Raw genomic sequence first — 24506 nt, 5'->3', positions numbered from 1 at the left:
TACCTCCCTGCCATTGTATATGCAATGAGAAGCCCGTTCCCCCTCCCCATGAATTCTTCATCCTAAAGCATTAAAAACTCATTGAGTTCAATCCTTCTGCTCTTTGCACCTTTCATTTGTGCATCTGTAAAATTCTATTCAAGACAATTAATCTTTCTAATCAATAAACCAACATTATCCAAGAACGCTCTATTTGATCTCTTTCTAACATGGAAATGGAAATATCTCAGATAAAACCACATGCAAGCACTCAAAGCCCCAACTTTGTCTTTCCCTCCACTGAATGGTATAACAATAATCATAGTAGTGAATTGATCATTCCACCTTTTCCTGCTTGATCTATGAATATTGGACCCTGTATAATCTCCTATTATCATTTTGTACATATCCCCTAATTTGTTCCTTACCTTGACTATGTTCAGGTGCCACCCCCTATATGTACAAGTAACCTTGCAGTGGATAAAGGCAGGCATTACAGTCTGGGACTTCGTGATGATAAGTATCTAAATGGAGGCAACAGTATATATTCCATGCAGCAGGGATATCTTGACAGTATTAACAAAATCCACCCCATATTGATCCATTAAGGCAAAGTTAAAGTCTGCATACAACGCCAATTCTATTATGTCTTGTACTTAAACTTGTTACTCCCTGCTTGTCCAACAGATTCCTTCCCCCCTGCTCTGGTCATAGAGACCTCTGTTCTTTAGGGCCAATTAGGTATCACTCTGATAGTGGTCGGTCCTATGTAAACACATGCTCATGCCCTAGCTTGACCTGACCTTCTTTTAGGTGTTGGTTAGATAAGTCTAACGAATTAGACATGCACCTTGTAAAGACATCCATAGCAGCATAACTAAGGCACTCATCGTTCAGAAAATCATGCATTCCCCCAGGTGTCTAAACATATCTGAATTACAATACTGTCAAGAGCACAACAATATATTCAGATCAATATCGAGAATAAATACTCATTACACTCCGTACGCACCAACCAAACACCTGCATACGCCAACAGCACTAGGCACCAGACTTGAAAGCATGGGGTACAAGCCGTGTTTGAGCAGTAAATCTGCCATAATTTGCTAGTTGTCACCAAGTATTGCTCCACACCTTTACACAACTGCCTCCCCCCTCACTCTCCATCCCAACAACCAAGAACAATATGCTTAGACCCCTCACTCAGGTGCACTGGGCTTAGAGTGAGTTTAGAGTGTCACTGGCACAGGATTATGCCAGAATACCACCCACCCACTCGAGACCCCAGTGCAAGCCCTTTACAGCATCAATCTCCCAGCCGGGACAAAGAACCCATAATCCAAGCAAGTGCACAATGGCAACACCAAAGAAGCTATGACACCGGCAGTGCACAAGACCAGCCCTAACAACACAGGCACCAATGCAACATGAAACACTACAGCCAAATGAGATCCGATGAAACACGCCCGTAATACGCCCAAGAGCCCAGGTCTTGTCAGCAATACCCCTGGAAAGGCTTGAAGCAAGTGCCAGTGGAAATGATGAGACATTGAGCAAAACCTCCACATGGACACCCGCACTGATCTCAGACATGCATACAGAAATTGGGCACAAATGCATAAGGCTCAGCCCACAGCATCCTTCAAAGTCCTGGCAAGCACCCCCACTCCCCTGCCGTTGTTGACAAGGTCGACCTGCCTCCACAACAACAACAAGAACATCAACCCGCCCTCAAATCAAAAAAACACAGCAATGGGAGAAGGATTCCTTTCACTGTTAAATGTGGAGACAAATGGCCCAGATCGGCCCTTTTTCAAACAAACAACAATATCTACGTTTTGTCCCCCCTACCAACCCATGTTCCATACCTCCACATTCAGTGACGACCTATCCCGAAATGTCATCTTCGTCACACATCTCTCTCCAGTCACCATTTCTACTCATCGGCTCCCTTTATTCGGAGACTTGGGCCCAGTTTACACCATTCTCCATACTGCAACTGCACTCCAAGCTCGGACCTGCCCTCCTGATAAAAACCTGGATGTGGGCCGTGCTCTACTCAAATGTCGCCATGGCTATTGTCCATAACTGACAGCGCATCAACCATATATCTCACCAGACCAATCCCCGCAGATACCATGCCACAGACTCTTACTTCTTATTAGAGGAAGGGACCCAATAATGCTCTTATTCATTCAAAATTCTGTCTCGAGCTCACGAAACACATCAGAGCTGTTATAAACAACCGTGAACTATTCAATTATATTGGTACTAACTTGAAAAATAACATCAGCAACATGTAATAATAAATAAACGTCATGTCCTCACAACACACGAGAAGAAAGAAAACATAGAAAAATAATCCTTTCTTTAAATATATGCTCCATGTGAAATAGTTAATCCTGAAGAATCCTTGGTGGCTGTTTTCCTCTGAGCCAAAGTTCTGCCTCTGCAGGGTCTTCTGTACTCTTCATGCCACCGTCAAAGAATATCTTCAAAATCGCTGGCTTCACCAAGATGACTTTAATGCTTTTCTCTACAGCCAGATCCTTTGCTTCCTTAAATGCTTTCCTCTTCTCCACTATTTAATTGGGATAATCTGGGTATATAGCCAGGGCTCCCCAATCCAAAGATAGTTTACCTTTATCCCTCGCTGCCTTCAGGATTTTTTCCTTTGTGCTTACTTTTGTGAGCTCCACTGTGATCTTTTGTGATTTGCCAGATATCAATTTACCGGCTCTACTTGAATAATCCAAGTCTTCAGAAAAGACAATCTTCTTTCCAAGCACTTCAGCTAATATCCCAAGGACATGCATATCAAAGCCCTTTCCCAAATCAGCATTTTCTTGCACACCCAACAGCTGAAGGTTAAGGTTTCTGCTTGCCATTTCCAAGTTCAGGTTCTGATTCTTTACATTGGATATTTCACCTTGCAGATCACTGTAGGCTCTAAAACTACCTGCCATCTCTGAAGCCAAGGCTGAGTTTCCAGTTTCCACTTTTGCAACCCGAGTCTCCAGGAGGTTAACATTTGTAGTCAGTTCATTCAGAGAAAACTTAATTTCACCCACACCTTCAGTAAAAGTGCATAGATGTCCCTAATACCAGGGGTGTCCTACAGCTCATTGCCTTGTCTGGATTTTTTGGGGATGGGATTGTCATGTCCCTCAATCTTCTTTTTATTCAAAGTACTAATTTCTGGCCTAGTGACTTCAAATTCCCAGACAGGGGAGGGAGCAGGAGCTGCTGTACTAAGCGGCTGCCTGGTTGGCTGACATTCCAGAGTCCGAAAGTGTGAATGATGATAGCCAATACCAAACCAAGCTGATGAAACTCAAAAACACAAACTACTATAAAAACCTCAATCGCACACCACCATATGTTTCAGGTGACAGGAGTTGAGAGAGTGATGAAGACGCGGGCAAGAGGGAAAGAAAAGCGGTACACTCTGAGGTGTCTTTGAGCTGTACCCAACCAGAGGAACCTGAGGTACAGGGTTTGGGCATTGTGCAAACCAGTTCCTCCCCTGAAGTACTAGTGCCATACTGCCTCATGCAGGATACCCATAAGGTAAAATCATCCTCCCGCATACATTCTTGCTTCAGGTTCACTTTGGTCCCATTATTGTGGAGCAACCCATACGACTAAGGCTCCACCCAATTGGGCACACCACTCTGTCTTAGTCAATCCTTGTTGTCCATCTCTGTAATGCCAGACTCCCATATTGAATTAGCCCCATTGCTACAGAGCAACTAATTCAACATAGCCCCAACTCAATAGGGTGAGCCACTCCCAAACATGCAATTGGGGTGATGTGGATTTATTTCCCTTATATTGAAAAAAGTATCTTGTTTATAAATCAAACAGTACTTTCCATGGTGGGAAAATGCCCCCCTTAACCACCAAACGTATGCAATTATGCTATTTATTTATTTATTGCATTTATAGCAGCGTGCCAAACCCTCAGGCATCAGGGATCTAGTTACAGTGGCCCTCATTACGACCCTGGCGGAAATGGGAAAACGATGGCGGAAATGCAATACCGCCATCGAATAGCGCTCGGTGCGACTACGACCCGTCACCGCAAAGTACGAAGCCATTAGCGACACCGTAGTGAACGCCAACGCTAACTGCACTAAGCACGCGCGCGCCATGCCAAACCGCAAACACCACCATGGTGCAACGGTACGCCAATTCCGACCCTAGCGGACATGTACCTAACGCCATCAGGCATGGCGGAATGGACCATTCCGCCATGGTGAGAAGTACGGCATCGCGAATCAACCGTAAACGGCCCCACTGAGTGCCTGTACACCGCTCCCTGCCCACAAAGTACAACTCCCTGTAGGTGCAAAGAAGTCACAATGCAACCATTGAAAAGTACAAAGCACCCATGCATGCCAACGAACAAAAGCAACACAAGAGGTGCCAATGGGAGCTGCAGGGCACAGATGGCACGAATACAGAAGCCATCCCAATGGACATGACCACAGTCCCCCACCAAGAAACGCACGCAAACACAGGCACCTGTGCCCAGCAACAATCCGAAAACACATCATTCCACCAGTCCACCTGGCTGACCGGCAACTGTTACACAAAACCCAATCCCCCGCCCCTGAGCATGACAACATTCAAACTGTCACATTGGCAGCCCCCATCCCTGACCTCACGGGCTCAGTAGGCAAACGCGCCCAGTACAGTACCACGCAACTAAACCCCGAAGCAGGAACCCAATGCAGATCTCCTCACAATACATCGCCCCACAAATAGGCACATGCCACATCACTTGCAAAGAAAAAAACGCTACACGGGCCAAATCCGATCAGAAATTTAATGCACAACTAAATCACCAAGCCCATACAGCCATCAGGCCACGAACTCAAAAACACATTCCACCATTGAGGGCTGCATCCGCAAGAAATGACCATCCACCACTTGTGTGACGCCCTGTTCCAGCATGGTACACAGAGCCACATTCACGTACGAAAAGGCTACATGGAAGCGCACACAACCGCAGGGCCGTCCCAATGTGGAGGCACTAGTCCAGCTGAAAGGCCGAAATGTTGCTCCGAGCCACCAGTACTGCGTAAGGGCATGTGGGCCACTGGCGATCGTCCCATAAGATCGTAATGCTGCTCCACCGATTAACACGAAGCAGCAGGTGTTGGGAGTAAAATCCATCTGCAGGAGTGGCATACAGATGGCAGTGGCAAAAGGGGAGGAGATACCTGTCAACCAAAAGAAAAGAACAAGAACAGAATGGCCATCAGAACCACATACGAACAACTCACTTCAATGAGCACACGAAATCCACAGCCATATGCATGCTAGCCCACTCCAAAGGATCATCACCACCCCAAAACCACTTGCGACTTATAACTCTCTATATCGAGGTGTAAACACCATCACAAACGAGTGTACCTGTGCATGCGTCTGCCATAACAGAATCCATCAGAGGGGAATGTTAACGTGCATGGACACAAGTGGCTGAGTGCGCGTCGAGACAGGGAGGGCTCAACAAGGCCAGATAGACGATGGGCCCACTATGGCAGCCCTGCATCACATAGCGTAGGGGAGGCGGATAGACCCCAAGAAGCCCTGTACAAGGGAAACTCTGCATCAAATCACCTGCCCATGCATCCATTCATCATACCCTCATCCAGGAATCAAAACGCCTGAATAATTACTCACATGACATTAGAAACATCCATTGAGTCTGTGCGTAATGCAGCCTGCCAAATCCACAGTGCCCCAGCCCGTAAATCCAGTGTTGTGAAGTAACATGTATTTGGGAATGCCCGGCCTCATCGCCCACGTAGCTATTGCGCATCCCAAACTATTCATATCAATCATTGCTCCCTCGCCATGGGCCCTGTCTCAAGGACATAGAACAAAAGAACGTTATATTTGCAGACAGACCTGTGGGCATCTCCTCGCCGCTAGCCGGAAACCGAAAGCGCCGCCCTTCGAATTCCTCATTTGCAACATCACGTCGATAAGGCATCTGTGGCCGTTTGAAATCACTAATTATTCCATCGAGTGCGGCTGTGCGTGAAAATGGCAACTGCCTTCACCCACGAATGGGAAGCCACGCCCGTCGTTGCAACTCGGTACAGTGATGCATGAGGGCCCACCGTTACTCGAGTACTACGTTCCACTGACCCTTCACAAGTCCGTTCGCGACTGCACAGATAGTATGGGAAACAATGGGACCACAGCAGAATGAACATATCAACCAATCATACACGGCCATCGGGTACAAATACATGAATGCAATAGCAAGATACAAATACCCGATTAGCAGCGTCGTGCGCGGGACATGCTCGGCCAAAGGGGAGAGCAGTTGGCACAGGTGGAATCAATCACCACAGGTGGAGGCCATACAGCCTGGAAACACATAAATTGCACAGCCAGTCTCCTCCCACAACCACAGCGAAATGCTACCGGCAGGACTCGCGATGTTGGCCCTGGGGGACCTGATAGCACTGCAAGTGCTCCGACTCCAAGAGGAAGACGAACATCAACTACAACCAGCCGCACGGAGGAGACGCAGGAGGAGGAGGAGGCCAGGGCAGGGCCAGCAAGGCCCACCAGCACAGCCACTGCCACCACGCAGGCAGCCCGCAATACCACGCCTCCGAGCACATCCGTTCAACCTCACTGATGAGCAGATCCACACCCTCTACCGTCTGGACCGGGACACCATAGCCGCCATTGTGGACATGACACAGGCTGACCTAGTCAGCATGATAGATAGCCCAACCGCCATCCCACCCCTACTGAAGGTGGTGTCTGTACTACACTTCCTGGCCACTGGCACCTACCAGCACACAGTCGGACAGTTGCATGGCATTTCTCAGCCACTGTTCTCACGGACACTATTCCAAGTGCTCGATGCCCTCCTGCAGCACGCAGACGACTACATCTCTCTACCACGCTCGGAGCAGGAAATAACCAACACAAAAGTGGGATTCCATGCACTTGCCGGCATACCGGGTTGCATTGGTGCCATCGACTGCACCCATGTTGAATTGGTCGTGCCACATGCCATGGAGGCCCAGTACCGCAACCGAAAACAATTTCATTCCCTGAATGTACAAATGGTGTGTGACTCCAACAGGATCATTACGCATTGTTGTGCCCGATTCCCTGGATCAACCCATGATTCCATGGTCTTGAGGAACTCTACCATACCACGCTACATGGAGCGACACGCAGGGAACAGATCCTGGCTACTCGGTGAGTCTCATTGCATGCATGATGATGTGGGGTATGTGATTTGGCAATGTACTGGCAGGAAGGGGGGGGGTGTGCGTACGTATCAATGGCATTCCACATCCTACGTTTCTCGTCCACATACAGGTGATGCTGGATATCCACTGAAGAGATGGCTCCTCACGCCAGTCCGGAACCCACGGGACCAGCATGAGGAGGACTACAACCATGCCCACTCACGTACCCGTGTAGTCATTGAGCAGGCATTCGGCCTACTGAAGACTCGTTTCCGCTGCCTGAGCAGGTCTGGCGGGGCACTCCTGTACCGCCATGAGAAGGTTGCAAAGATGGTCATGGCATGTGTCATGCTCCACAACATGTGCGTACGTAGAAATGTGCCCATGCCCCCTGACGCAGAACTGCAAGCACCTGATGATGGTCATGATGAGGGTGGGGATGTGGCAGCACCTCATGGAGTCTGCGAGGCACCGGAGGCCCGTGACATCCGTCAGCATCTCATTGATGTATGCTTCTAGCACTCACGCCTGGTGGCTGATACATGGACACGGGACTCGTGGCACTGCGTGTGTCTGGGACATGCACAATATGGACTGTACGCCTATGATGGCCTAGTACACAAAGATCAATGTCCACACATCTCATTGGTTGATCGTGCACTTTTTATGGCATATGTGATATCATGTTGAACACCCTATCGACCCGCCACCCAAGTGAGCCCAACACACCCCCTCCACCCTCCTACCTCCCCCCCGAACACCAGTGTCCAAAGATGCTCATTGTCAGTGGGCTGTCGCTATTGCATGCCCCCTCTGCGGGTATCAGGGGCACCCCTGCCTGTGGAGCGCCGGGTCCTCCCAGATCTACGTTGGGGGCTGCCCTGGACGGAACTTGCAACGGATGATGTGTCTGCCTGATCACGTCCATGCATGTCCCTAAGGGTTTGCGAGAGCTCAGTGAGCACACGGCGCACTGCGGCAAGTTCGGCACATACGTCTTTGGACGTCGCATGCAGTTCCCCCCTCAGGCTCTCGGTGCTTCTCTCCATTTGGACTCTCAGGCTCTCGGTGCTACTCTCCGTTTGGACTCTCAGGCTCTCGGTGCTACTCTCGATTTGTGCCCTTAGCGTCTCAGTACCTCTCTCCATTTCTGCCCTAAGTGTCTCTGTTGATGTTTCTATGTCTGCCTTGGTGCCCCCACATTCATCGGCATGGCCCTTGAGGAGTGTGGCCATTTGCTGCTGTTGGACGATTAACTTGTCGAGGGACTGTTGCCTCTGCTGGGCCATGGCCATTTGCGGTGGTGTCACAGAGGGGCTGTTGTCCTCATGTTGCCTTGCCACAGGGCTTGGGGGGGATGGCCAGTCGTCGTCTTGTGGGTGCCCCTGCGTGGTATCCTCATGTTGTACGGGATGGGACAGACAGGGGGATTGGGACAGGTCATGGATGGATCTGACTTCTACATCCCCGTTTTCTGTGTCCGAGCATGCTGCCATCAATGGGGTGTCACCTATGGTGCTGCTGCCACCAGAGGCAGTGCCTTCTGTGGCATCCATTGGGGGGACCTGTGGTGGTGGTGTTGTGGGCATGCTGGCTGCTGGGGTGCCTGTTGATGTTCCCTCCTGTGTGCTGCCACCTGATTTGTGCTGCTGCCGTGTCTTGATGCGTGCAGCTGAGGTGGAGGGTCTCTGGCCGTTGGTCTTGGCCCTCTTTGCAGGTGTGCTGGTAGGGGTGTCCTGTAGCTCGTCGTTTGGATCGGACCCTGTGGTGGAGTAAAGGAGGGCGAGGGTTATTGATGGGTCTGTGGGAATTGGAATGGCATTGTATCACATGCTTTGGGGTGGTACCTGAGGGTGATTTGGGTCGGGGACTTGGAGGTGCTTTGATTTGTGTGTGGAGTGAGGGTGCAGTTGTTTGGCAGCCTGCAGTTTGGGTGTGCCTGCTGCACGTGTAGTGCGTGTATTAGGGGTTTTTAATTATTTATGTATTTATTGTGGATTTTAACGTGCGCTATCAGGCCGATGTGTGTGGACGTTCTCCTGGACATGTGTTTCTGTTGCACTATGTGGACGCATGGTACTTCACATGGATGGACTGTGTGGATTGTTATATCTGGCCCACCTACCTGAATCTTCGGATGTCTGCACTCCTTTCTCCATCCCTCCGACTCCCTCGATGCTCTCCATTCCGATGGTGGAGGCACAGATTTCTTCCCAGGGGGTCAACTTGATGGGTGATTCAGGACCTCCCCCGGTGGCTGTGGCAATGTTGCGGTTGGCGGAGAGTATGCTGCGGACGCGTATCCGCAGGTCGTCCCATCGCTTGCGGCATTGCTGTGGGGTGCGGGGTGCGGTCCCCACCGCACTTACACGCTGTGCCACCAGAGCCCATATGGCCTTCTTGTTTGCAAGTGCCGTCCTGGTCATTTGCGTGCTGAAGACGACGGCAGCATTCTCCTGTAGGGTCTCTGTTAGCACGGTGAGTTCCTCGCGGGAGAAGTGGACCTGCCGCTTGCGATCGCACGCTTTCTTCGCTACTTTTCCCATTTTTCTTGGTTTCGCTAGGGTGGTTGACGGGGTGGGGTGTGTCTCAGGGTAGTGTTTTTAGTGGTTGTGTGGTTTTAGTGTATTTATAGGTGTACGCCGGGATGTTTCCCGTTCCGGCCCCGTGTTTTGACTTCCGTTTCCGTATATTTCCGGCCACCGTACTTTCCGGTAGGCGCACACTGCGGTGACCGCTAAGAGGGGTGGCGGTATTGCACCTGGGGCGCCGTACGGCGGCGGTGTGGGCCGTTTTGGGGTCATTTCCGCCATCGCGGACTTTGCACTTCCGCCATGCCGTGGTGCTCGTGCTCGATGGGTCGGAATGGGCCGCAGTTTGCTCCTTCGTGCTATGGCGGAAACGCTATTTACGCTGTGGCGGTCCGGTCAGTCGCTTTCCGCAAGGGTCGTAATGAGGGCCAGTAAGTGTTAAGTGACATAACCAAGACCACACACACAGGTTACAACATACAGGTGGTTCTTAGTAGCATAATCTGGCATGCCATGCCTCAAAAATCTGGAGCGAAATCAGGTATACAGATGCATGAGAGACAAATTAGGGATAATTCCCAAACTGACAATGCCATGCCTCATGGTGCAGGGGCTACATCAGGTATATAGATGCATGAGATACAACATTGGGGTAAATGCATAAATTGGCAAAGTCACACCTCATGGTGCAGGGGGCTACATCAGGTATACAGATACATGAGAGACCAAATTAGGGTGAATGCATAAACTGGCAAAGCTATGCCTCATGGTGCGGGGGCTACATCAGGTATAGAGATACATGAGAGAGCAAATTAGGGTAAATGCACACACTGGCAAAGCCACACCTCATGGTGCAAGGGGATTCATCAGGTATACAGATGCATGAGATACAAAATTAGGGTAAATGCACAAATTGACTAGGCCATGCCACATGCTTCAGGGGGCAACTTCAGGCATACAGATACATGAGAGACAACATTGGGGTAAATGCACAAACTGGCACAGCCACGCCTCATGCTTCATGGGGCTACATCAGGCATACAGATACATGAAAGACAATATTAGCGTAAAAGAACAAACTGGCAAAGCCACGTCTCATGGTGCAGGGGGCTACAGCAGGTACACAGATGCATGAGAGACAAAAGTAGGGTAAATACACAAACTGGCAAAACCACGCCTCATGGTGCAGGGTGGCCACATCAGGTATGCAGGCAAATATGGGACAAAGATAACGTACATCATTAGATAGGGTGCAGGTAACGTCGATAGACAGCAACTTGCTACATAAATGCCTGATTAGGACCATATACAGCAAAATGCAGCATGTAAGACAGATAAGGTGGGTTCCAGGTAAAATCCAAATGCAGTGAGGAGCTGCAAAGGTCAAAGTAGGTGGCTTGCAACTCAGATGTGTGCACCATTTGGAAGAGCCGGCCCTCCTAGAGCAGGGGGCTGCTTCCAATGTGCGGACAAGCTAGGTAGGAAGAGCAGTGAGTAAAACATGAATTTGCGATCAAAGTTAGAAAGATGGTCATGGATGTCATGGCAATAGGGGGTGAGGAGCAATGGCGCTATCCGCTTACTAGATAAATGAGGCAGGATGGATCCAATAAAAGGCGGGGAGCAGGTTAGGGAACATGCAGTCCAAAAACATGTGATGAAGTGAAAGATAGTCTAGATCTACCTGCATCTGCCACAGGCTTGCATAGATAGATTACAGTGGATGAGGAAAGGAGGTCTGCAAGAGCAGGCGATCAATGGTTTTGTTATGAGACGGGCTGCTGTTAACCAAGCAGCGATCAGGGTGGGCAGATGCGAATGCCGGTAGCCATGCTTACTTGGAATGCTATGAATGAATGAAGTGTCTACGGAGCTGATGGAGCGCATGTCAGTTCTGATATGCAGGGGTGAAAGAAAGGTGAGGGCTGAGTGGAAGTGGGGTGATTGGAGAGATTCTGTGCCGCAGCTGTAGAGGTCGCAGAGGCCGACTTCGATTGAAGCGTGGCGGCAGCTACCAATGTCGAGGAAGGGAGGGGACAAGACGCCAAGATACCTCAGAGGTGTGAATCCTGTAACAGGCGTCAATTCTCTTATTAATATGCAGCCCGGTGTGGGGCTTATCCCAGAACTCATGAGCCTCAGCCAAAACATCCTTCCGGAGGAACAGGCCGTGCGCTCTTGCGTAGACAAGGTGAATGCTCCCGAAAGCATCACTTCCTGCGTAGCGAGGTCCTCAGGCACTGGAATGTCGAGGACTCATCATACCTGAATCATATCCAGAACCGGGTCATGGAATGCTCTGACAGAGTGGGCTGCTCATCGCTATCCTAATCTGCTTGAAGGTCATGCAGCGAGTCTGTGGCAGACGGCTCAGCCACCACAGGTTTTAAAGTGCTATCCCACTCTGCCGGTGTCTTCTCTATGGGAGACAACAGGGGTAGGGGAGGAAGAGCTGGAGGCAGACCGATAGGAAGAGGTGCTACAACCGCCGGAGAGGCCGCTGGACCCATCGGGGTGGAAGGTGGCACCGGAGGTTCAGGGTAGATTTCCTTGCCGACAGTGGTGATGCAGCGCACACACGGAAGAGGTATTCATCTCCTTTCCTTCAGTTTGTGCATGTTTGCACAGCAAAAAAACAAGCCATGGGCAGGAGTTCCAGACTTAGTCCTTTTGTGCATGATAGAATGTTGGCAACCAGAACATATGGACAGAAGAGAGATATAGTCTAATGTGCCGTATGTGCCCAGACAGGCCCAGACCGGGGTCTGAAACCTTTTATGCTGGCCTTTGATGATGGACTGAGTTGGCTTCCCCATCCGGCTCGGTCCAGCATTCCAGAATGTAATCACTGACAACCAATAGAAAGGCCCAACAGGGGGAGGCAAGGCAAAAGTGGCTCCATGCGGAGTGGGTGTAGGGAATTCGGCCATGTTTGTCTGGAGCTCAGGCTCCCACAAACAAGTGCGGGCAAGATCTTGAAAGCAGGCCTGCACTTCTTGCTCGGGTGATGCAGGTCAGAAGGGTCCCAGAGAGGGGTCTGAAGGCTTTTATGTCGGCCCTCGGTGTCGGACCGAGTCAACGTCGCCGGCTTCACAGTATTCAGTAGGGATCAGACTGATATTGAAGTGCCCACAGAGATGGTGTGCTGTGATATTTAAGTCCCCACATGGATGGTGTGTAATAAGGTTGCAGTTCGCACAGAAGTGGTGTGTGTTGATGTTTTCACAGCACTGTTGTGTGATGATTATAAAGTCCCAACAAAGTGCATGGTGATATTAATGTCTTCATATGCTTCATATGAATTGGGTGTGATGATACTGAGTTACGTGCTGCATGAATTATAATTATAATAAGTGTCTCGAAATTATAAGTAATTCTAATGAGGTCCCTGCATGTTTGCTCTGTCATGATATTGAAGTCCCCAAAGTGATGGTGCATGGAGATACAGAGGTCAAGGCAATGATGGTGTGTGACGATATTTAAGTTGCTGTTTGATAACTTGAAGTACCTTACAGGGATTGTTTGTGATAATATGGATTATCTTCACAGAGAAGTTGTGCGAAAATTTGGAAGTATGTATGGGATGATGTTTGAAGAGTTCATAAATGTTCCCTACAATATACCTAGGAGGTTCTTTAACAGATTCAATTCCATAATTAGAGGATTTAAATGGGGACTAGGTAGAAACAGAATGGCTTTGAGCATGCCCCAGAGACCCTATGAAGCTGGCATGATCAGAATACCTAATTTAGAACTGCACTGCTTTGCAGGGCAGCTGCAGTTTATGCAGCATGGCTGGCGGACGACCCATCATTAGACACAACACTTTTGTAGACCTCTGTTGGGCAATATTACCTGAAAGAGTGCTGTGGATACTTGAGCCATGGCTCACTCGGGCACCGCACCTTCTGGCACTGGGCAAGAGACTGTGGCCTAGGATCTGGGGGATTTTGGTGTCATGGACCCATACTCTCCGCACACCCCTCTGGTCATTGTACTATCATACTGGAGGAAGTGAGGGAGGCCAGAGGGGTAGGCAAGGACAAAAAGGTGCAAGTGGAAGGTCTATTGTGAACTAGACAACACGGTTTTCAATATTTGCAGCAATAATGGGTGAGAGACACCCCGAACTGAATCAGAAATGAATGACATATCTGCACCTAATAATGTCAATGTATAGAGAATGCATGTTTGGGACGTGGCTGAATTATGATGAGAGATTCAGATCTTCCAAGGCAGGGAATGAGCAGTTAGACTGGGGGACATGGGTGATGGATCTGTGGGCTAGTTGCACCATAATGCAACAGGGGGGATCCCAGGAGAATTGGATGCAGGGGGCTTGGACGCCGAGGCAGGGACAGCCCTTTCGGAACACTCCCCCACAAGGGTGAGACAAGAAAGGTACATACTGGGCATTCAACACAAAGACATGCACCAGAACAGTGTGCAGGTTCAAACACACATGCTCCGGCTGCGGGTTGTCAGTGCATCCGGAACACAGATGCAACAAGCAAGGAAAAGACAGGGAACACAAAAACAGAAAATAGGGCAATAGGGAACCGGCCACCATTGCCCACCCCTATCAGGGTGGACATCCTGCGTCTATGGGCAAACGGATACCCCAGAAAGAGGGAGGCGCAGTTACTGGTGGAGGGTTTTTCATACGGGTTCCTCATCCCGGTGAAGGGGCTGGTGCCACCAGCGGTGCCAAAAAAATCGGTGACTAGCTATGAGTCAATACTGATGCAAAAAATGGCAAAGGAAATACATTTGAGGAGGCTAAAGGGGCCTGTCTGTTCCCCGCTGGGCATTGTGTCCAAGAAAGAGGAGGGGAAATTCAGGATGATACACAATTTATCTTTTTCAAAGGGGGCCTTGGTAAATGATGCAATCAGCGAGGAAGTATGCTCGGTGAGGTACCCATCCTTCAACAATGCCCAGGGACATCTTTGGGAACTGGGAAGGGGGGCTCTGTTGGCAAAAGCAGACATCGAATCAGCATTTAGGTTACTACCAGTGCTTTGGGCTTCCAGACAGGGAAGGGCTTTTATTACGATAAATGCATGCCCGTGGGCTGTTCTATTTCATGCAGTTATTTCGAAGCATTTAGCTAATTTTTGGAATGGGCTACAAGGAGGGAGCAGAGGGGGACAAGGGTTGTTTATTATTTGGACGATTTCCTGTTCTTGGGCCCGCCGCTGTCAGGTCAGTGGGAGTACATTTGGCGAAGGAAAAGACAGAAGCCGCGGTTTCCACTCTCATATTTCTGGGCTTTGAAATCAATTCAGGAAAAGGGACATGCCACCTCCCTGACAAAAAGGTGGCAGAACTTAGGGAATCCGTATTACATATGTTTATGGGCTAAGAAAGTGACCTTGTCTCAGCTTCTGCATTTACTGGGACAGCTCAATTTTGCACTAAGGATTATACTAATGGGGCGCCCATTATCCCACTCGATAGCAGGGGCTTTTGTCAGGGCACACAGAAAAGCATCATCACACTAGACTATCCACTTCAGTAAAAGATGACCTCAGGGTGTGGGATAGTTTCTTGGCAAACTTCAATGGTATACAGGTATGGCCAGCGAAAGCGCAACCCAACCAAGATATCATGCCGTACACAGATACGGCAGGGAGTGTGGGGTTGGGAGCCGTTTGGGGAAACGGGTGGTGCGAGAAAGAGTAGCCAAGAGAGTGGGCTGGCAGCGGGCTGACTAGAAACATTACCTTTTTGGAGCTATTCCCGATCATTGTGGCATTGACAATTTGCTGGAAGGACTCGGATGCAAGCATGTGATATTTTCGTTGGACAGCATGTCGGTGGTGATGGCTATTAACAATCAGAGGTCATCATGCTCCATGGTTCTCAGGCTTTTGAAACATCTAGTGCTGACCTTCTTAAAAAGGGGAGTGCGTTTCCAGGCAAAGCGCGTCCCTGGGGTTCTGAATAACGCTGATGCATTATCTCACTTTAAGATGCAGGAATTCCGAGGATGGTTGTCACAGGCAGAAGTAGAGATGACTCCATTCCCTGACACACTCTGAAGTTTTTGTGTCCCGGGTTAGCACTACTGATTGCAGGATCTCTGTTTGGGAAGACTAGGGTAGCATATGAGAAGGCCTTCCGGGAATATGGGGTCTTTCACAAGGAATCAGTGATCGCTTTTTTGGGACACTTATATGAAACAGGGACATCAGCCAGGTCGGCTAAAGGAAAGGTGGATGCCATTAGGTTTATGGCAGGGTTGCATGGGGTGGCGATCCCCACATACAACTTTCCAGTGAAGAAAGCCTTAGCAGGATGGAGGAGGTTGGGGGTGGACATACTGACTCGAGGCGCCCCTTTCACCCCCAAAAACTGGAGAAAATAGTGCTGGCACTGGGGAGGGTCTTCTGGGACCAATACGAGGGCACACTATTTAGGGCCGCTTTCGTCAAGCCCTTTTTGGTGCTTTCAGACTAGGGGAGATGGTAGGCATGGCCAAGACAGATGCATTGGGAGGGTTGGCCTCTTCAGACATCAGCTTTGAGGGGGATCTAGAGGTACGGATATACATCAGAAAGTCTAAAGGAGACCAAGAAGGTAAAGGGGCAGTGGAATGGAAACAGGATAATCTGACTAGTAATGGCTCTTAGGGATTTTATCGCTCTTCAGGGGGATAGTGGGGGCCCCCTGTTCAAACACCAGGATGGTTCTTATACCTCCAAGTTTCAACGCAGGCCAATTTTTCATAAGTGCATATGCACGCTGAGTCAGGCAGGACTGGGGTTCGCTCCCCATTCCTTCTGCATCAGGGCAGCCACTACCGCGGCTGGGCATGGAATGAACGAGGAGGATATTATGAGGCTGGGGAGATGGAAATCTGGGGCCTACAAGGGTTAAATTAGGCATCACCTGGCTTGCTAAAGTACTGGGGGACCAGGAGCTCTGGAGAGGGGGTAGAAAGGGGGGGCGCGTGATATGAACATAAAGCGACACCGGGGGTAAAAGTAGGAACAAATGTCGATAGTGCATAACATGCTTTTCTCTTCTGTTATCCATAGAGGATGGCACTTGCGGTGTGGCTAATCGTGCACTTGTTCATAAGGCGAATGCAGAAGAGAGTGAGAGAGGAGAGCCCTCATAGGGGGAGCGTGTGAACGGAGGCTGCAATACACTGGATATGCAGGGGTTGCCTAAGAACGGGACATGTGCGCAGCCTCGTGACGGAATGCAAGACAAAACAATACTTGCCTGAACCAGATCTGGTGATCCTCCATGTGGGAGAAATTACTTGGTTCCAATGGGCCAGAAGGAGCAGAGATTGGCTCTGGTTTCACTATTCGGTTGGTTAGGCAACATCTGCCCAAAGGCAGTGATCGCATGGTCACAGATCATCCCAAGGATAAGGTGGGGAGTGGCAGGGTCAACTAGGCCACTGAACACCTCTGCTAGGAAATTGAACAATGAACTGGCACATCTAGCCAGATGCCAACTGTGCGTGGTAGCCAACAGTTTGGTGCGGGAAACAGACAGTATGGACCACGATGGAGTGCATTTATCAGACCATGCAACTGACTTACTGTTTGAGAACTTTCTGGCAGTAATGAACACAGCGCAGACGAGGGTGGAGTATCCTCGACCGGGTGGTTGAAGGTCCTAGGGCAGGTGGTGGACCATGTGGTCAGTGATTTGCCCCTCCCATGGGGACCCTGAGGCTGGTTAGGTGCAGTGGTGAGGGCACGGTCTGCCCCCCACTTGGGTGGCTTCGGCCCGCAAGGGGGATCCAATGGGAAGGTGGACGAGAAAAGGGGGGTGGATCCAGGAGATGAAAGCTGTCAGACAAGAGAAGGATGACTCCTGGGATCACACCTAACATAGGGTATGGCGGGGAGGTCCGCAATGGCGCAGGGGGGACCACACCGCTGTACAAACACCATGTGGCAGAGTTAACAGTTCCACCGGGAACTGCCTGTCACAGGGAAGAAGTATTTAAATATGAGTTATGATTTATGTTAAAAATTGCTATGTAAGATGTTGTAATATTCTTGGTTACTAGGGTCGTGTTTATATCAGTAATGCATTAATTGGATTACGTTAATAATGTTAAAAGATTAAACATGGCCGGATATTTCCGTAGAGTATGTGGGTTCTTTCTCTTCGGTCTGACTGGCAATGCCTCCATGGTAAACCCATGAGAGTGGGTCCCCTGCCCCAGTGCAGGGGCCGCAGGGTGGGCAGGACGGGAGGCACTGGGAAGGTGGGAGAGGAGGGGCAGTTGCAGGTGCGGTCGCTGGGAGTTGGCCAAGGACGGGGCACTCCCTTGGCGGAGTCAATGGGGTGAGCCACAGGGGTGCCGACAACAGTGCCATATAGCGCTGGTATAAGGGGTCAGCGAAGGAAGAGAGAGCAGCAGCTCCTCTACCTCGCCTTCAGGACCCTGCTCGATGCCGCCTCATGGATCGCGCCCTGGGAGCAGCTGCCGTGCTTGCCTCCCTTTGCCGACCAGATAGGACTCCTCGTGACACTCCTCTGGCAAGTTTTCCATCCCACCCACCCATTTTGGCAGTAGGAGAAGAGGAGCAGGTGGGGGACCATGTGGTCAGTGATTTGCCCCTCCCAGGGGGACCCTGGGGTCGGTTAGGTGTAGTGGTGAGGGCATGGTCTGCCTCCCACTGGGGTGGCCAATGGGAAAGTGGACGAGAAAAGTGGCAGTGGGTCGCTAAGGCGAAAGCTGTTGGACAAGAGAAGGGAGCCTCCTGGGATCACCCCCTAATGTAGGGTATGGCTGGGAGTTCTGCAACCGTGTATGGGGGACCTCACCGCTGTACAAACACAAGGGGGCGGAGTTAACAGTGCCACCAGGAACTGCCTGTCACAGGGAAGAAGTATTGTAAATATGAGTTATGATTGATGTTAAAAATTGCTGTGCAAGATGATGTATTGGTTACTAGGGTCGTGTTTATGTCAGTAATGCATTGATTGGATTACAGTAATAATGTTAAAAGATTAAACACGGCCGGATATTTCCAAAGAATAGAGTGTGTGGGTTCTTTCTTTCCGGTCTGACTTGCAATGTGCTTTCCTGCTAAGCCTACTGCTGGGAAGTTTAACGTGGTTCCAGTTGACAGTATTTCCACATTATAAAAATGTGCATAGTGTAATACGAAGTGACACACACAAACTTACACATGGTCGGTGGTGGAAATGGAAAAAATTTAAAGCGGATACCCACAAGGGACGGGTGGGGGCAGAGATCCGAGGGGACAGAGCTGGCAGTTGAACTTCCGCTCTAAGGAAATGTTTTAAATAATAGTTTTTAAATGGGACAAATTCTTTCATGCTGCTTCTTTCCAAACTCCACACTGTACATCGATGCCACTTTAAATCACTTCCATGGCAGTGCTGCACTCAAAATACTGTTGGTAATGCAGTGATTTTTTTTGTCCATTAAGGGATCCACAGACATGCTCTACCAGGTTAGCTCAATAGGTTGAGAGACGTTATATATAAAAACTGGTTGTTAATCGTAAGGCTTTTTGCAATTCCTTATTAAAAAAAGTGCTTTAAAATGTGTTTGGCCAGAGGATGGGATGGGCTTGTTGCTTGCTTATATATATTCAGGGTGGAAGTGGGGGTATTTCTGCCCCTGTAGTGAAAATCAAAGGTTGACACCCATGATCCCAATGTTTAATTTCCTAACAACTGCTGCCAGCACAACAGAAACATTTATTTATGATTAAGCAGTTTGACAAGCATTTAACATCTTTATAAATATAGCCTTGTGATAAAAAAAAAACACAAAGGAAGGGGCACAAAAATGACAGGTATTTGAACACATTTCAAAGAAAACTAGTTAATGCAAGTTTTAGCTGCATGTCTGAGCTTGAAAATTACTTTTTTTTCTATGAGTGCAAGATTCACATTTGGAAAACAATCGTGTGCCCAGCAGGTAGAAAGCCTGCCTTTAACAGTGATGCCCCCACCTAAGTAATAGTCATGGCCCATTGATTCCTGTGGTGTCCCATCCAGGCCAGAAGAAAGAAATACACTAGGCGAATAACGCCTGTAAACGCGCGAATGACGGCAGAGAAGATTTGATCACAGTGCCGTTGGCTTCACTCAGCATAGCAGGTCCTTGCCAGTGGTGAGGGAGCCTGGGTTCTTGTGTTGCGAGGTGTGCACACACTTGCCAGTATTTAAAATGGATAAACGTGTGGCATTATGAAATATTACGTTTTCAAAAACTTGTTTTGTTTTAGCATTTTCCGTGCATTCACGTTACACTGGGCACAATGTTTTAAAAAGAAACCATAACATTTTTTAATTGCACTAGAGAACTGTGCGCTTTAAATACTATAGTATATTAAACTACTGTACTTTTGACAAGCTTTAACATCCTAAATGCAAGGATTCTTTTAAAGTATTTGCCTCTCAATGAACATTAGGTGGGGCTCGCACTGGGGTCCGCATTTCATCAAGGGCTTCAGCTTCAAGGCCGCAGCTATTGTAATGGTGAAGCTGCCCTGCCCTGGGGAATTTCACACCTCCCTTGCACTCTTGAGCTTAGAGCAAACACTAATGTGGAGGAGGGGGGAGGAAGCAAAGGGCAGGAGAGGGCTGGGAATGCCATAGTGGTTTCAAACTGGCTTTCAAAATCATTCTCTATGTGAAAGCAAAATGCTACATTTTCCATCTACAAATGGGTGCTTTTCTCAGAGTCATGCTTGGGGCACAGTAATACTGTGACTATTATAGAATTTACATTGTACTGGCTTAATTAAAAAAAGACCTTGCTCTTTGTCACTACAATCCTGCTTTTCATTGTTCATTCTGTTGTCCTAAATGCTTAATTTTATAGCAATGCACGCCCTAACCCGGCTTGACATTTTCAGGAAATGCTGAAAAACATTGCATTTTAAAGCGAACTTGATTAGTAATGTTGGTCAAAGCTCAATAGGGTTTAAAGATAGTTTGGCAGGTGTTTGTGTAGTTGCTATCCGCCAACAGATTTTTAGGAAAATATGTCCAAAATGGTGCATTTTAAGTACACTGGGTCACTTTATTTCACATAATCGGTTATGATTACAAGAAATAAAGTTAAGGATTTAATACAACAGATGGACAAATAAAAAGCAGTAAACACACACTGTTATTATAACACACTGACACACACACACGGAGATCCTTAGGCAAACCTATCACTCACCGCACCTAGATTTGGTGGGTATCACTCGCCCTGTACTCAATTCGAGCTTACCAAAATCTGTGTACCCTTCCATACATTTCATTCAATCGGCTCTCTCCCACTAAAAACATTGAATTGCAACTGCCTTGAAACGCAATAGGTTAAGTAGGTGCAAAGAGAGGTAGAGACAAACCGTATAGCAAGACACACCCACATAAAGGCAGCAAACACAAATGTCCCTAATCAATGCACGGTAGGTGATCAATTCCTTGTTTCATTCTTTGGATTCTGGAAAAAGTACTTTTTCCCATTTTAAAAGTAGGACTACAAGTCTCAGGATGTAAAGGAAAAACCAGGACTGGAGCACCCACTTAAAGCTTAAATCGGGAAACCTAAAAGCTCTTACAAATGCACATCGGCCAAAACAAATACATACACGCATGTTCTGACATATGTATAGTCATGCACAGTGAGGCAGCCACATGCACACATACACAACCTGTATCCCCTATCCACCCAAATCCACTCAGAATCACCCAGCGTGCCTGTCTCAGTTAACAGGACAGTCATGAAAAGGTTATGGACAGCTGTCTCATAATACCCAGAATGTCCCTGCCTGTAGTCTGCAGGCTAGACCTATACCTGAAATACAAAAATAGTTTTAGAGTTACCGAACGTTGCCAAGTATTTGTGCTTGTGTGAATTATTACCTACTCATCCATCTCCTCATCACAGTCTCCCAATATTACCCTTTCCAAAACGTAGCATGGAAGAACACTAAACGACATAAATACCCTCCTCCTCACAACATGACCTCTTTTTCTCTGTTGCTGCTGCAATGAGCAGATCAGTCCTTTCCAAAACCAAAGATAAGCATATGAAATGTATGACACCGTAATGTTACTTTTGTATTGCAGGTTTGCATATTCCTGGGCTCTCTGCATCATTCTACCAATATTGGGACAGTTGGGACCTGCTCTGTGGACCAGTTCCTCTCTGATCCCTGAGTATTGCTGGGCAGGCTGAGTGATCCTGGGAACAGCTTCAGGTCAGGGAAAAGCCAGTACTCTGCCACTCTTGTGGCACTATCCAGCATACAGCGGTCTGCATACAAAGTGGGAGCATAAACACTTATTCTGGTTCCAGATCTCAGCAGTGCGATAGCATGCAACTATTCACTTTTCCAAAGCCCCTTGGTTGCATTGGTTATGGCTCGGAAGCATAAGGAAGAAGAGAAACCAACACTGCTGCCCGTGCATGTTGGCAAGCAACCTGGCATATTGAACAATGAAGCTTTAGCCTGCAGCGGTGTGAAAGTGCACAAAGGTACAACAGCACAGGAAAATGCCTCTGGAACAGACAATGTGGCAGTTCCAATGCGCTTACAACACAGTGAACAACCCACTAAGGCAGCGGTCTGCAACCTTTCGCTCTGTAGATGATTTGAACTTCAATTCCCGCCAGCCCTAGCCATCATATTCAATGGCGACAGATCATGGGAGCAATAGACCCCTGCACTGTGATAGCTATGGAGAAGGATACATTCCAAAGCCTAATCACCGCTGCTATTGCCCACTGGTGTTGGAAGCATCCATTCTTTACTCTCCCCCGTTGAACTTTGCACAGTGCGGCTTGCCGCCTCAGGGTGCTTTGTTCTAGCCTAGTCATAGTGAGCTGCGAGCTGTGAGCATGGAGGCGGCCCAGCCAGCTACTGGGGTTGTTGCCTGAGACTAGTGCCCAGTGCGGGTGGGCCATCGGGGGAGGAGATGGGCGGCAGGTGTCGAGCGAGTGTATGGCATAGATTGCAATGCCCCTGTGAAGAAACAATACCTAGCGGGTCATCTTCTGGGTGAGCGCCGTGTTGGCTCACTACTGGAGTAGGTGAGACTCTCTGTAGACTGAAGACGGGTTTGGCCAATGAGTTGTTAGTGAGACAGCTAGTGAGATAGGCAGCAGGTCTGTAGTAACTCCCAGCTGTTTTCCCAGGTTGTGTGCCCCCACTTAATTGGCTAGTACAACATTGTATAAGTTAGCAAAGTTAGCAAAGGGTTTGTATTGGAAGTTGGATAATACTGATACGTTTGCAGCTAGTTGTTGCTAGTTGCATTTTGCCCCTTTGACCCTTGCCTTGAGCTCACATTTGAGTTTACCCCATACTTAAGAGCAGGCAGTGCACTCAGATGAGTAGCCCCCAACACGCGTCACTTTGTTTTGCTGATAGTGACTGCTGGACACTGTCTTTTGAGCTATCAGCATTCATACTTAGAGTGTGTGGAGAGCGTGTGGTCTTCAGTGTTCCATGGTGGGACAAGAGGGACTGGATGGAAAAACACTGAGTACACACCAGCCTGCACCTCGAGGGAAACAAAATGGATGGATCAAATGTTCCCTGCATCAGGTGCAAGTTCAGACTGTATAGTGACTATCTACAGTTTAAAAAACAGTTGTCCTTTGCTCTATCTGCAGATCTGACCCTTGTACTGGACACAAGTGTGGCTGGTTTTCTATCCCGAGGGTCAGAGGGCCAAAAGAAATAATATCTGTATTGGCACATACCCTCCCATGTCCAAGTATGTCAAAAGATCTAGTAGTTGTGGAAAGCAGCAGTAACTTGAGACTTCTTGCATCCCTCCTCGACCATTTAGGTTGGGAGGTCCTGGTTACCAGTATGCAGAACCAGAGATCAGCTGGGGCTTTGCTTCCTTTGGCAATGGGAGAGGAAACCAGAGGCAAAAAGTGCATGTCCAGCGATCTTCTTGTGGCTCGAGTACACCCAGCAGAAAGTTCTCAGTAAAGCAGGATACTCAGAACTGTTTCCCTCGGTCCGACAGGTGCCCTTCTCACAGCTTGCCATTGGCCAACAGCTACGTATGCCTTTGCTTCCCGCTACATATGCTGTGGACTGCATCATGGGTCTCGAGCACTCCTCGTGCCACGCCGCCACACCAGAGAGATCCCCCCCGCACACAGCTGGCTGTGCTCCCATAGCTGCCTCGGCTGCTGCCTCTCCCTCTGCCTTGGCTTCCATTGGTTTCAGGTTTCCTGTTTTTAATGCTCCCACCTCCATTTCCATTACACAATGAACTAGACCGCTCACCAGCAAAGCGGTAGTTCTGCTTTGCTCCTGTTCTCCTCCTCCTCATCCCAGTGCTTGGCTGGGGTTGATCGTTGTTTGTTTTTTCAAAATGAGGATGCTAGTCTAGTTATCCTCTTCTTTGTCCCAGTACTGTATTGATGCCATTTAGGTAATATTTTATGGGGAGCCCAAGAAAAGGGTTGACAAAAGCCTATGAAGGCTTGAGGGATGGAGGGTCCATGTTGAAAGGGAAATGGGGGATACCATGTCTCTCTTAAGGCTATCCTCTCCCCAAATCTCCTCCACTCAGGTGATCCTCCCTCGTATATCCACCCCCAGGGTTGGGATCCAAAAGCACCCTTCCCCTAAGAATAGGGCCTCCCGCACAAGGGATATATGGTAATGGTTTCATTTCTCAGGGTGGGGCGTGGGGGTTCCTGGGAATCTCCCTGGATTGAGGACCAATCCCACACAGAAGTGGTGGCTATGAAGGGTTCTTCTTGCCAATTTTTAAAGGTGAA

This window comes from Ambystoma mexicanum, chromosome 6q, assembly GCF_040938575.1.
Source record: "Ambystoma mexicanum isolate Mex_15411 chromosome 6q, UKY_AmexF1_1, whole genome shotgun sequence".
In the NCBI taxonomy this organism is placed as follows: Eukaryota; Metazoa; Chordata; class Amphibia; order Caudata; family Ambystomatidae; genus Ambystoma; species Ambystoma mexicanum.
The sequence above is the reverse complement of the archived record's forward strand: the minus strand, read 5'-3'. Positions refer to the sequence as shown.